Below are 12,825 nucleotides of genomic sequence, written 5' to 3'. Positions count from 1 at the left end.
CAGTACTCTCTCTTCCGCGGTTTCCTCTCCTTCGGGCGCGCTGCGCATATAACCGGTGTGCCGTTCTCCGGCGAAGCAACATCCACGCTTGGCTCAAACACCTAGAGTCCGCGCCGCTTTACAAGTACGCCAACGTCGTCATCGACTGGGACCGGCTTACGCAGTCCCCTCAACGTTATGCGCGCTATAAAACGCGGTCCCTTCGCCGCTCCGCCTATGCGTCGCATCTACACAGGGGTTCCCGCGCGGAAAGGTGGGAGTTTTTTTGACTCATAGTGAGCGAGCTTGTTAGATTGATTTGGGCTCTATCTCGATCATAATTTGGAAGTACGCCCTCTTTTTGCCTCGCCGTATCATTAAGTTGTTTCGTTGCCAGTTAGAGTGTCCGACGCACTCTCGTCGTTGTTACAGCTGAAAGCTGGGCATCGAAGTACAACACCTTCAGTCACGGGGTATCGGCAGAGGATCAGCTCTTTCGAAGGATATACACCACAATGTGGCATCTTTTTCCGAGGTACGAATATAAACAACAACGGGAAAAATACTGCAAACAATATTTTCAATATAAAACGTATGCGCTGCGTACAATAAAAGTTGCAGAAAACTGCCATGATGCAACAAATTTTTTATCTAATTGTACAGATCAGTCAGAATATGTACTCACAGTAAACAAACGCGCAAGGGGAAAACAACAATGGTTCACAAAGCGCACGATGCGAACAGCTGGACAGCGTACAATACAAGCATCAGAACAGCAAGCCAAACACAACAACAGAGAAATAAATACCACCTGACAGAACAATTATACCGATATAGCATGCTGCTTTCTGGGAAAGGATACGAACGAGATTATAGCGTCCAAGTGTGTGTACTGAACAGATGGAGTGAGCTGTTAAAAATATTGGCATCTGCAGAACAGCAGTTGCAAGTGCTGTTAAGCCTGAACAAAGCCTGAACAGGGGTACAGTGCTTGTTAGAAGATCGGAAGGTACGCAAGATGTATTATTTTACCGAGGTTTTGCGATGGTCTGTTAGCTGGGCCGGAGGAAGAAGTTAGAACAGCTAACTTTCTCATGATTTCGCGGCAATATAAATGCAAGGTCATCTTTATCGAATCTTGGTTTTATCTAGGCAGCTCTCCCGAGATTAGCGGTCCTGGGTTAGGAATGTGAGACTCGCGAGAGAAGCAAGTCTAAAGATCGATAACCATTTATATTGCACTTTATCAACAACTGCGCCGCTGTATCTTGTGTTTACCCTTACCATTCCAGACCACCGAGAAAATGCCCCAGAGACAGTTCAGTGCAGTTTTAGGAGGGACATAGAGCCACGGAACGAAAGGCCCGCAAGCTGAAGGAAGGTTGACCAACAAGAAATCTGCTCGCGTACTGTGAAGGCCAGTGATCAGTGCGTGACTCTGAAGTATTCGCAAGAGCGATGAAACGCAGGACGACGAACGCTAGTTCAGCAGAAAAAAAAGAGTATGCGTGGTGTTTTTCCAACTTGCAGTAGTGGTCCATAGACGGTATACAAAGAGTGTTACAGTCACTGCACACGCACGTGCACAAGCAGGCGCTTCGCCTCCTTTCCGGCCATCATCGATTGCGCTCAAGAACGCGAAGGGTCCACCAGTACAAAACAGCGAATGCATAACCTTCACGGAACACCGTGAAAGCGGCGAGCTTTTATAGGCCGGCCAGGGTACTGAGACGGTTGTCTAAGGCAAGCTGCGCCACGTTTGAGCAGTGCTTGCGGGCATGCTTTTTGTTTCTCCAAGTATCCTGATTGCCTTGAGGAATTCCGATCATGGCTGGAATTTCCGCGGGCTTTCCGACTTTCGCTCACTAGCCCCGATCTCTCACATGCTACCCTCGCCTCTTGTATCGGATTTCGTTTATTCTTAGCAGCTTTCCCTACTCAGTCAGTGGCGTTGAACACGCTTTGATGGATACTAAGCATGCCGAAAAAGTAGCGCAGTGAACGCAGCTGTAACAAACGCCAAAAATGGGGAATGAAGGGAAAGAAGCCGCTGAACAGCCTGGAATAAAACAAAATTGCCTGTTGCATTTTTCTTTGTTTTTAACGCTGGTTTGTTTATTGGTGTATGCGTCTTTGCGGCCATGTCCGTGGAAAGGGGGGCGAGTTTGTTCTGAGCCATGCGACTGTAGCAGAAAAAGAAAACCTATAGGCAGAGATTATACTTTGTGTACACATTACAAAATCACTCATTCTACTCAATCGTGTCAGTTGCGCGGCATTGTCTTCTTTCAGTTAGGGTATTTATTTTAGCGCATAAGCACCCCAAAAGCATTAGTTGGCCCAGTTAGTGAGACTCGCGTTGCCTACAGGTTCGAGTAACCACAAAGTAGGCGCAACATTCTCATTGGCTGCGGGTAACTAAAACCTTGGGGCGAAATTCTCCTTAGCTACATTGGGAAATTGCCATTGGCTGCGAACGCGGGAATGAGCCGGCCTAACGTTCTTAGTGGCTGTTGCATTGCGGCCGACAATGTGCTGAGCAGCGAACCTATTCCGCCAACAGAAATCTGCCACAACTGCCATCGCACTGCTAATGCGAACCCAACCACGTCAATCAAAATATCGCCTGCCATTTTCGTCTCGCGAGCACGTGCTTTATTGGGCTTTGACTGAATGCACAATGAAAATAAAATAAAGCATTGCTCAGTTTTAAAGAATGAGCCCTTTGTAACATAGTCAGCCCCATTCGAGCTACGAAAGACGTTTTTAATGAAGAAAAAAAAACTAATGAAATATTAAAGCCCTTTCATGTGGCGCAACAGTGACGTAATATGGGCAGGGGTGACACAATACATGTCAGCACAAAGCAGTTATCACTGAGTTTTTGCGTACATTAGCATTCAAGTGATACGATCGAACGAAACCAGAGGCGCCACTACAATAGCCCAGTCGGTTTTTTGGGAGTTGCTTTGATCGGCAGCCGCCGACTGCCCAAGCTAGACTCTGTGACGTCAGAGAGAGGTGGCTAAAAAGTGGTTTGGGAGTCGCTCCTGGTTCTCATGTTTCCCTTAATGCCTAGATTATTTCTTGAAGATAGCAATAAAATTGGAATCGTTATTATCGGGAGAAAGCAGCCTTTTTATTGAATCAAACTTGTACTTTATTTTCATGGCCCCTTAATCAGTAGTTAAATACGCCTGGAGGTTCATCCTATATAAGAATTACCCAGAAGGTGCTACCTTACACACTTTTTAGGGCACTCGCGAATGCTCCTGTTGTTATAAATAAACATTTTCGCATGGGTATACAGATAAACCTTTTTTTTTTGCTTTGTGGAAGAGGCGGTATGACCAGGACCCTTTATTTTGTATCGTCCTCAGCTAGTGACCCTGTCCAGTTCTCACTGCCTCTGACGCAACAACCTGGACGGGCCTGCTTCGTAACTATGAGCTAATAATTAAGCCGGCCGCTCGTGCCTGACACGACGTTGAGTGCGCATCCCGCCTGCTTCGAACGGCGTTCCATAATGAAACGGCAGACCGCGCAGTCAGCGATGGATAATGGGGTTTTATGGCAGCTATTGTGCTCGCGTTGCGACACGGTATCTGCAGCTCGGGTCGTTCGCTGTGCCAGAAACTGCATTTAATGAGCGCTGTGGACACTGAGCTGCTCTGGAACGTTTTGCTATTTGTGGACCGTTTTCCCACTTCGTCCTCGCTGTGGATGAGAGAGCGCCTTCTACGCGTTAAAGCACAACCCCCCCCCCCCCCTCTCCCCCAGTCGCTGTGTTGGTTTTCCCGTGCAGTTCGATTTCACTATCGAAGCGTTTGAGCCACACTAGAACTAGCTACTCGTCATCCAGCACTCGGTTATGCAAGACATTCGGGTTTCCCGTCTTCGTGTCCTGGAGGTGTTCTTCTGCCACGAGTAAAGGTCCGGAGTTTGATTCCCGGATGCGGATGCAGTATTTCAGATGGAGGGGATAGGGGAGAGAGGGAGCGAGAGAGATCCTTTATTGCAGCAGGGAGACGCTAGGTCAAGTGGAGGAAGCGGGAGTAAAAGGTGGGGTTTTTGTAGCTTGGGACATCTTGCAAATAGACAGTTCAAATTGAAGCTGGTTGGCTCCTTACGAAGGCGGGATAGGCCGCGTGGGGTGGGGAGAGCAGGCTCACAAGTCTAAACTGCTCGCGCTCGTATGCTTTCCAGAGTGTAGTGCGCAATTAAAGTCAGCGGGGAGGGTTCCAGTGTACGAGGGTCGATGTATGAGGAGGAGGTATTTTGAGGAGGGTTGAAGGTTCTGTAACGCGTAAATTTTGGACAGTGCCAAATTAGGTGCTGGAGATTAGCAGGTGTTAGGGAGGTGCAGAAAGAACATCGAGGCGGCAGGGATGGGGTGTACCATTTAAGGAATGTATCGGGAGTCATGCTGGCATTGGCAAGAATATTTGTTTATAATTTCAGCTGCCCTTGGGAGCGGGGGCAGAGCGGATAAAAAGACGATTGGAATAAGGCGTTGAGGCGGTCTTTTTTTCTTTTTTTTTGTACCGTATAATCTGTATGGCTGGCGGTAATGACTCAGGAGGCGGAGGAGCCAAGTCGGGTAGCAGCGGAGGACTGGAGGTTATACACTCCCGTGCAGTCGAGTGGGCTGCCTGGTTCCCCGGGGATGACTCCTCGTGTGTAGGCGACCAGTCGATGCGAAGATGAAAGAAAAGGAAATTGGGCAATTACAAAAGCGCGAGACAGGGAAGAAATAGAGATAACACTCATGAGCCATCCTACTCTGTGAAGCTGGACGGCCGGCGAAGCTGTCTAGCCTAGGACATAGAGGTGATACACAAATATATTAACCCATTTGTTGTGAACTAAGTGATTGCCACAAGCAAATAAATCCTGGCGTAAAGGTAGAGTTATCTTAACGGCGAATATTCGCATATAATTTTTTTTAGAAGTTTCGATAAAACAGGAGATACGTCAATTTTTTGTGACCATACTTCTCTTGTAGATGCCCATGTACTGACAACAAACAGAAATTCTGTAACGTTTAAAACTTTACTGTGAATGAACTTATCATACCAAGTAAATAAAACGCGGAGGATTGATAGTTGTTTTAGCACCCAGTTGTCATAAAATTCATTTTGGGAAAGTTTGGTAAAACGCGAGTTTTATTCCCTTTCTGCTGAGAATTCGCGAAAAGTTGGCTTTCCCGCAGGGCGAATTTTGTCGCGCGCAGAGAGTAATGCAAGGAACACCAATAATTAAACTTCGCTTTAAAAAACAATGCTTCTTGTAGGCCACATTGATTGCGTTGTGACGCAGGGTGGCTTTATCACGCTTACACAGGCTGCTTGGCATCCTGAATCTGCACGTAGGTTTTCTTGGGGTCGGTCCAGAAAAAAACGCTGAGAGCGCTTCGAAACCGAAGAAGCAAAAACCGCTCCGTCCCGCCTCCTGACAGTCAGTGGCGCAATTAAGGAATCATGATGAGCGAAACCAGCCAATCGGTCGACTTTGGTGCGACGCCGTTGTGATTCGGAAATAGACATGGGTCCAGAACCGTTTCCGCGTTTAAACAGTTCATTTGATACGAGAGCGCGTCCATTTGTGTCCTCGCCTCCTCACAGCTTCAATCGATCACTTCCCCCCAGAAGAGCTCTAAAGCGGGGACTTCTCTCGAGAGAGGCTCTCCGTCACGACGATGCACTCTCGATGCACTTGCCTCCTTCACCAGCGACCCGCAGCACGTTCGTGCGGCCGCACGCACGTACGCACTCAGTGAAAAGGACTCCACTATTTGGGCTTCTCAGCGCACGCCCGCGGCGGTTCTCGTCCTCTGCGGCCGGCGGCTGAGTGGACAGCCGCCGGCGAAGGACTGACTCGATTGCGCCGAAGCCGAGTTCCTTACTACGTTGTACAGCCTTCCGTGTCAGCCGGGTCGCCCTGGAGGCACGTACAGGCCTCAGAGCAGTGCGCAACCTGTGAAGGTCAGATGGGGCGATCACGTCTCTCAGAATTCCGGAATAGCGGAAAGGTCGAACCATAGGGCAGGCTTACTAGGCTCGGAGGGGGAACAACGCAGGTGTTGATGGCGTTAGGGGGTGAGGATTACGTCCCGCTTTTACCTCCGAGAGGACAATCAAGCGCCATGTGATGCTGGTCGGTTTATCGAGCCAATTGACTGTCGATCCCTGCGCCCGCATATGTGCGCCCGTGTCCGGAGGCCCCGTACCCAGCGCCGTCGCTCGTTCTCGCCTTGTCCGTTTCTGCCCGGGGAATGTGGAAGCCGGAATCCCGACGGGCCGCCCGAGCAGCCTGACGAGATGTTTTGACGGCCGTGTTGTGCCATCGGGCAATAACCGGCTCGCCGCCGTGCCTCGTCTCCTATACACGGAATCCTGGAACGATCGCTGCGCGAAGTCCAGTCCGTCTCGTAACGGCAACGCGAGGCCTTGCTTATGAGCGTTTTCTGTTTAATCAGCGGCGAGATAAACAAAGGAGAAAACAAAGGAGTGTACGATGCTTAATGCTACCATACTCGAAGACATAGCGATAATTCCCCATCCGTTCATTGATGAGAGCCCGCTGACAAACACGGTCGATTTTCAGCGAATTCGCTATGGCTGGCTGCACTGCGGTATTTCTTTCTTCACACAGCGTAGCAGGTGATGACGCGTCTCTCTGACGCCTACTTTTCAGAACGCCTATGAACCGTAATCGGTATCGCTGTTTTAAAGGCCGGGACCGTGGCCGGGACACTAAATGCTGAAGAAACCTTTGTGCGAATTGAAAGATCGCACGTTTCGTTACTCTCTCGGCTTCTGTTCGACGGGCAGCGATGTAATTGCTTTCTGACATTAAATAACGTTGACGTTTGTTTCTCCAGTTTCTCTTCCCATTTTTGTGATGTTAAGAGCACGTCACAAAGCGCCCGGAGTAAGAAGCCGGGAGCCTTTACTCGATCGTCGCCGTCCGCCTGAAAGACTACTCTGATTGGCTTCACTTTTGTCACGTTGGTTGAAAGTCAATAAGAAAGGGCCATACTGGCGCTGTTTGGTGTCGTTGCTTCGAGGTAAATTTGAGAATAGGGCCCCTGGACTGAGTGGTACCCTAGCCAGGCGTTCCCGTGAGGTACCGCGTTTGGGAGAAGTAGAAAAAACTTTTGGGGACATTCTAATGTGTGGAGGTGAAGGAGAAACGAAGCTTTTGTAGCAGCGACTAATGCATTTACAATTATATCATCAACTACTGCATCTACAATTACTGCAGCAGCAACTTCACAGACAAACAAGACGCGCTGCTCTCGCAGGGCAACGAGACATCGTCGCTTGGGCAGTAGTACTCACCACGCCGCTCACCTTCCATGCCGTCGCATATGTTATCTACACGCTGTTTAGACACCAGGCCCAAGCACTGTCTTTAGTTTTGGTTCGGCCGACGACCGAAGCCCGGTAGGCGGCGCTGCCATCGGCACCGCGAATCGGTTCGGTCGGTGTCCGAAGTGTTGTTCGTGGCGCTTCCGTCGGCGCCGCAAAACCGCACGAGGCGCTTGCTTGACCTTGGTTGAGCTTGAAGGTCAGATTGACGCTACCAGGCGCTTCCTGGACTTGTATCTGGAGTACTAAACTTCGCTTTAAAATGCGTGCAGTTCGCCATCATTGATGTTGACTACCGACCAGGGGTATAGCCGATTGCCTTACTAAGTTACTAATATCTGACTTTTGGCGCTGGCTGCTGTGTATACATGGTGTTTCAGGGAAGACTTTAAGTAATTTTAAAAAAAGGCTTTCGGAGGTAATAGGCTTTCGTAGCTCCGCTTTACCCCGGCCGCGATAAAGCGTGGCGTACGCTTGACGTGTGACGTCAACACGGGAGCTTGGCTTTGCACAGCATTTTTTTTTAGTAAATAAGTCACAGTTGCTACGGGGAGTTCTATACGTGTTCTTACTGCACTCTAATCTACGATATAGGGCTACGTTTTTTGGCGCTATAATGTCCCTTTAATGCACGTGGGAATACAACGCGTTAATGCATTTTGTATTCTGTGTCTCCCATTACGTCTCGTATTTCTAGCAGAGTTAAATGTTTTATTAAGCGCCATGATGAAGTATATTCTCACTTGTTTCACACAGACATAGCGATAACGTATACGGTGGTGGAGCTAAACAAATCGAGAAAAAGATCAATGCAGCCGAGCAGATTACCGTGTTATTGCACATTGCGGTGCTTCAATATGCATATTAAACCACATCCATCAGACATAGCCTTATTATATACTCGTAACTGCGCTCCACAGCTGTAGCCAACAGGTGGTGGCGAATTCTGCCGCCTCTGTCACCCAAACCCATAAAGTAATCGGCAGGTCAAAATTGATTAGTCTCCCTTCACTCCCGCAAGTCTGCTCCCTTTGATACGTCGGCGAGAAGTTTTGTTCATGTTTGAGCTGGTAGTTGATATTTCCACTGTGTATTAAATTTGTTTGGGCTGTACAAAGTCTCCCCAATATTTTCGCCTAAACGAATACGTGCATATTTCTTCTCTCATCTTTATAATTAAGTCTGCGTTTTTGTACAAAAATAAATAAAAAAACTACATATTGTAGCGTGTTGCTTCCCGTTGTCAGCCTTCTCTACACATCCTAGGGTTTCCTCATTGAGTAAGTTTCCCTTCCCCCATTCTTTTTAGCCGCTGTCTAAACGCCACCAATGCACAAAATATTCTGCAAGGATAAAGTAAAAAATAAAGTAGGTTTCTCTGTTTAGAAAAGCGGGAAACATTAAATACTTCGTTTTCTACTATTTATGGAGGTTATAGTGATGGTGTATTTTATTACGAGTGTACCCGAACCATAAAGTGCGGAATTACCAAACGTACAGGGTAGTAGAAAAAAAACAGAAATAACGCAAAATTATATAAAATCAAGCGGGGTGTTATCCCCAAGGCGACTTGAAGATGAAAGGCTGAAGGGTGATGCATTAACAACAGACAAACAATTTGCTTCATTTGACGCCCTTTTTTTCCGCATTCACGTCCTCTGTGGCGATATCATTCTTCCTGTTTCGGCGCGACTTTTTTGCAACCCTTATATTGACGTCCACAGAAATTTGTCTTGTCATGTACATTTTTTCCTTTTGATTACTCAGCTTATTCAACCCCGTTAATTAGCTATTTATTTGGTCGTTTCAATTATTTGGTTTATTTAGCTTCGTCATTAATCCATTTCGTTTATTCACCTAAATCACTGAGTTGTCCATTTCGATATCTCAGTCATCCATCCTTCAATCACTTTGATTCCCTGTGATACACCTTGATTCACTGATTCAGCTTAATTCACTTCGCTCGCTTGGCTGCGTTCTTCCGCTCCATTACTTTATCTACAGTGGACCACTCCCATGGTCTGACGCAACTCTTCTTTGCCGTCTCTGGCTGGTGGGTGGCATTCACAAATGCTTACTCATACACAATAGGAATGGCAGCAAGTGAGGAGTGCGAAACATGCGGCACGCCGGAGACGATACGCCACGTTTTATGCGAGTGCCCACGCTACTCGCCTGAAAGAAAGAAGCTGCCATCAGCACTGAGGAACCTGGACTGTCGGCGGCCATTTTCGGAGAAGATTCTGCGTCACTGGACTTCTCTGTCATCCGCTCAGAATGTGACTAAGGATCTCTTACGCTTTTTACCGGCGACGACCTTAAACACCAGACTGCAGACTGAAAGCCTCCACTGGAAATCACTGAACGTGAACGTTTAGGGCTTCAGCGTTGGGCATACCTGTCTGCTCTCAGTTTTCTTTATTCTTTCCTTTCACTTTTTTGCCCATTTTCCGTTCCCCACGTGCTGTATAGCAAACTAGGCTCTAGCCAGGTTAACCTTCCTGCCTTCCTTCTACATCCTTTCTTCCTTCCTACTGGCGTCTACGGCTACCTTTCGCTACCACAAAGTTAAAGTGCGTGCTAAGGACGGCTCACGTTATGGGGCACGTCTTGGCGTCCAGAATTTATACGACAGGCGCTGGTGACCGGTTTCCGTTTAAAGGATGTTAAAGGTCTACTGAACATATAATGGGACAATCAATCGCCGAATGAACGCATACGGGCCGACGCGTCTGCCGGAGAAGTGATTTCTTTACTGCGTTCAACAACAAAGGTTCCCCGTAGTCTGGAACTGAAGCCATTTCCGTCTCGGCAAGCGACTCGGTGTAAAATACCCTGTTTCATTAAACTCGTAAATGCACCTGGGCAGAGGAAAGGCAGCCCGATCAGTTGCAGACGTCGTTAGTTTGTGAGGTCGAAGGGCCTAAGCGTGATTAAGGTCGTAGGCGTTGGGCTGGTCTGACGAGAAGTTGTAATGGACTTTTTCGCTCGTATTTGCCAAAGGCCTTCGCTATCTACCCAGATTGCAGGCTTGCGAAACGGAACTGGATACCTTCAGCGAAATGTTCTCATCAGCGTTGCCGCCGGCCATTCATTGCGCAACAAGCACGTTAAGGTTCTTCTTACACATCTGGGGATCATTATATACTTGAAACGCTACTGATGGAAACCTTTATCAACTGTCGCGTTGGCTTCAGTAATTCAAGTACTGGTGATATTGAACATGACAGTAATAGCACGCGATTTAAGGAGTTACCTCCATAGTAAGGAAGCTACTCGAAACAGTCATTGCATTCAGCAGTTTCTGTCTTTTTGTTGATTACAAATGTACACGTTTTCGTCAAAAGGGTTTATGTATTTCTTTTATGACATTGAATACTCTTTGTCATTTTATATATGGGAAAATGTCATGGGCGCTTTCAGAATTTTGGAAACTAATCGTATTCTCCACTCAAAAAGAACGCGAAAGGGACGGCTCCCTTCATAAAGAAATGCACCTACTAAACAAATCATACGGGACGGCGTATAGACTTATCGCTGATTCTGCATTACCCGTCAACATACGACTGAACCTCATCTTTTTATAATTCGGAACCTTTGGGGAGACTCACAGCGGCATCTCACCTCCCTCTTGTCTGCGAACGACCGTGCAAATGTCGGATGTCAGGAACAACGTTCATCTGTTGACGCGAAATCCTTATTGTGTCCTTCAAAACAGTACAGGAAATATCAGCAAGCCGACTCTCGAGCTACTTTTCAATTCACTCGCAGGCGGTTCCGGTGAGGCAGAGCAACACAACGCAAAATATAAGTGCGGGGCCTTGCCGGTTAAAATTTAATCTTGACCTCGTTTCATGGTCACTTTGGTCAATTCCCAAACACTACATATATAATGCCATTTTCGCAGTGTGAAGCTTAAGGCTCAGCTTCAGTTCTCTTGGCCGTGTGCAAATATATCGTACCCTCATTTCGGAAAAATCTCGACCCGCATCGAGGAGGGTCCGCCAGAAACGAAAACGCTGCGCCACAGGCAGTCTGTTTGTCGCCAATTCGATCCAATCACGACAGACGCTGAAATAAAAATCGATCGCTGTGCACGGGCGGAGTCCGATTGATATGCGGCACTGATGTTATCGAGCGGCACACCAACCAAAATGCGTATAGAACACAGCAGCTCCAGATGCAAGCAAACGGGAGGAGGGCGGAGGGGTAAAAGCTTTCTGCTGGTCGCTAACGTCGATGGACGTACAGGTCCCGATCAATGTTCTTCGTTTATATATGCTGTCGCTTCGTGCGACAAGGCGTATTTACACCCAGTTTGACACTGCAGTGCCGTCTACGCATTGTTTAGGAATGCCGCCGCTCGGGGGTTGGACCTTTATTGAAAACTTTGTAGCAGAATGCGGAGATGAATTTATTTACTTGGTGCGTCCAAAATGTTGTGTTAGTCGATTAGGTTAGGTTAGGTGTTAGATAGTAGGTTAGGGAAAGGAAGACCCCTTAGAATGTAGAGCCTTAGAGCCAGGGTTAGAAAGAGTTAAATTGAGGGGAGAAAAACGGATTTTCATGTTCTGTCTGCTAAATAATTTGTGAAAATTTTTAAATAGAACAATTAAGGAGGATACAGAAACATTCGCGATCGCGTTTTAGGCTTTTCAACGCATAGATACGGATATCAAAGGCTGATTTATAGTGCTCGGTTTCTATCATGCAAAGCTTCAACTCTCTCTCTCTCTCCCTCTTTCTCACTCACTCACACACACACACACACACACACACACACACACACACACACACACACACACGCGCGCGCGCGCGCGCACGCACGCACGCACACACGCAGACACACAGACACACAGACACACACACACACACACCCACGCGCACAGACACGCATGCACGCCCGCCCGCACGCACGCACGCACGCACAAACACACACACACACACACACACACACACACACACACACACACACACACACACACACACACACACACACACACACACACAAAGCTGACGATGTTATAAAAAAATCACCTTTTATGGCATTAAATACAAGGCACCTTCGCTTGACAACATAGTAGTGTTGTTGCTGGTTCACATTTCACCATTTTCGGGTTATCATCAAGAGTTTTAATTGAGTTCGTGTTAAAGAGGGCGGTGAGATGCTCTAGCCCTGTTCAATCTCAAGAGGGGAGGGGGCAATTATTTTGGCAGGAAAGATGTATTCGCTTTTTTTTTATCTGTGCCGGTGTTTCGGATAATGTTTTCGAAGTACGTTTTACAGATATCGTCGGTTAGCTTCCTAACCGAAATTTTAGGAGTGGGGCGTCGAAGAGAACAACACGCACTATGAGTAATTTCACCCTTCAATAAAAGAGGGCTGGAGAAACACCTTGGTTATCGAAAGTGTTCAAAATGTGGCACGGAAGAACTTTCGTAAGTCTGGGCTTTTTCCAATCAAGAATGCATA

General features: G+C 47.5%; 1 protein-coding gene across 2 annotated transcripts in view; it reads left to right on the top strand.

The window, feature by feature from the left end:
- Positions 1 to 12,825, top strand: part of Elk (Eag-like K[+] channel) — a 394,257-nt gene that overhangs the window by 207,138 nt on the left and 174,294 nt on the right. The gene's annotated exons all lie outside the window — the stretch shown is intronic.

This window comes from Haemaphysalis longicornis, unplaced genomic scaffold (assembly GCF_048455015.1).
Source record: "Haemaphysalis longicornis isolate Haplotype H1 unplaced genomic scaffold, Haemaphysalis longicornis Haplotype H1 scaffold_2, whole genome shotgun sequence".
In the NCBI taxonomy this organism is placed as follows: domain Eukaryota; kingdom Metazoa; phylum Arthropoda; class Arachnida; order Ixodida; family Ixodidae; genus Haemaphysalis; species Haemaphysalis longicornis.
The sequence above is the reverse complement of the archived record's forward strand: the minus strand, read 5'-3'. Positions and strand labels throughout refer to the sequence as shown.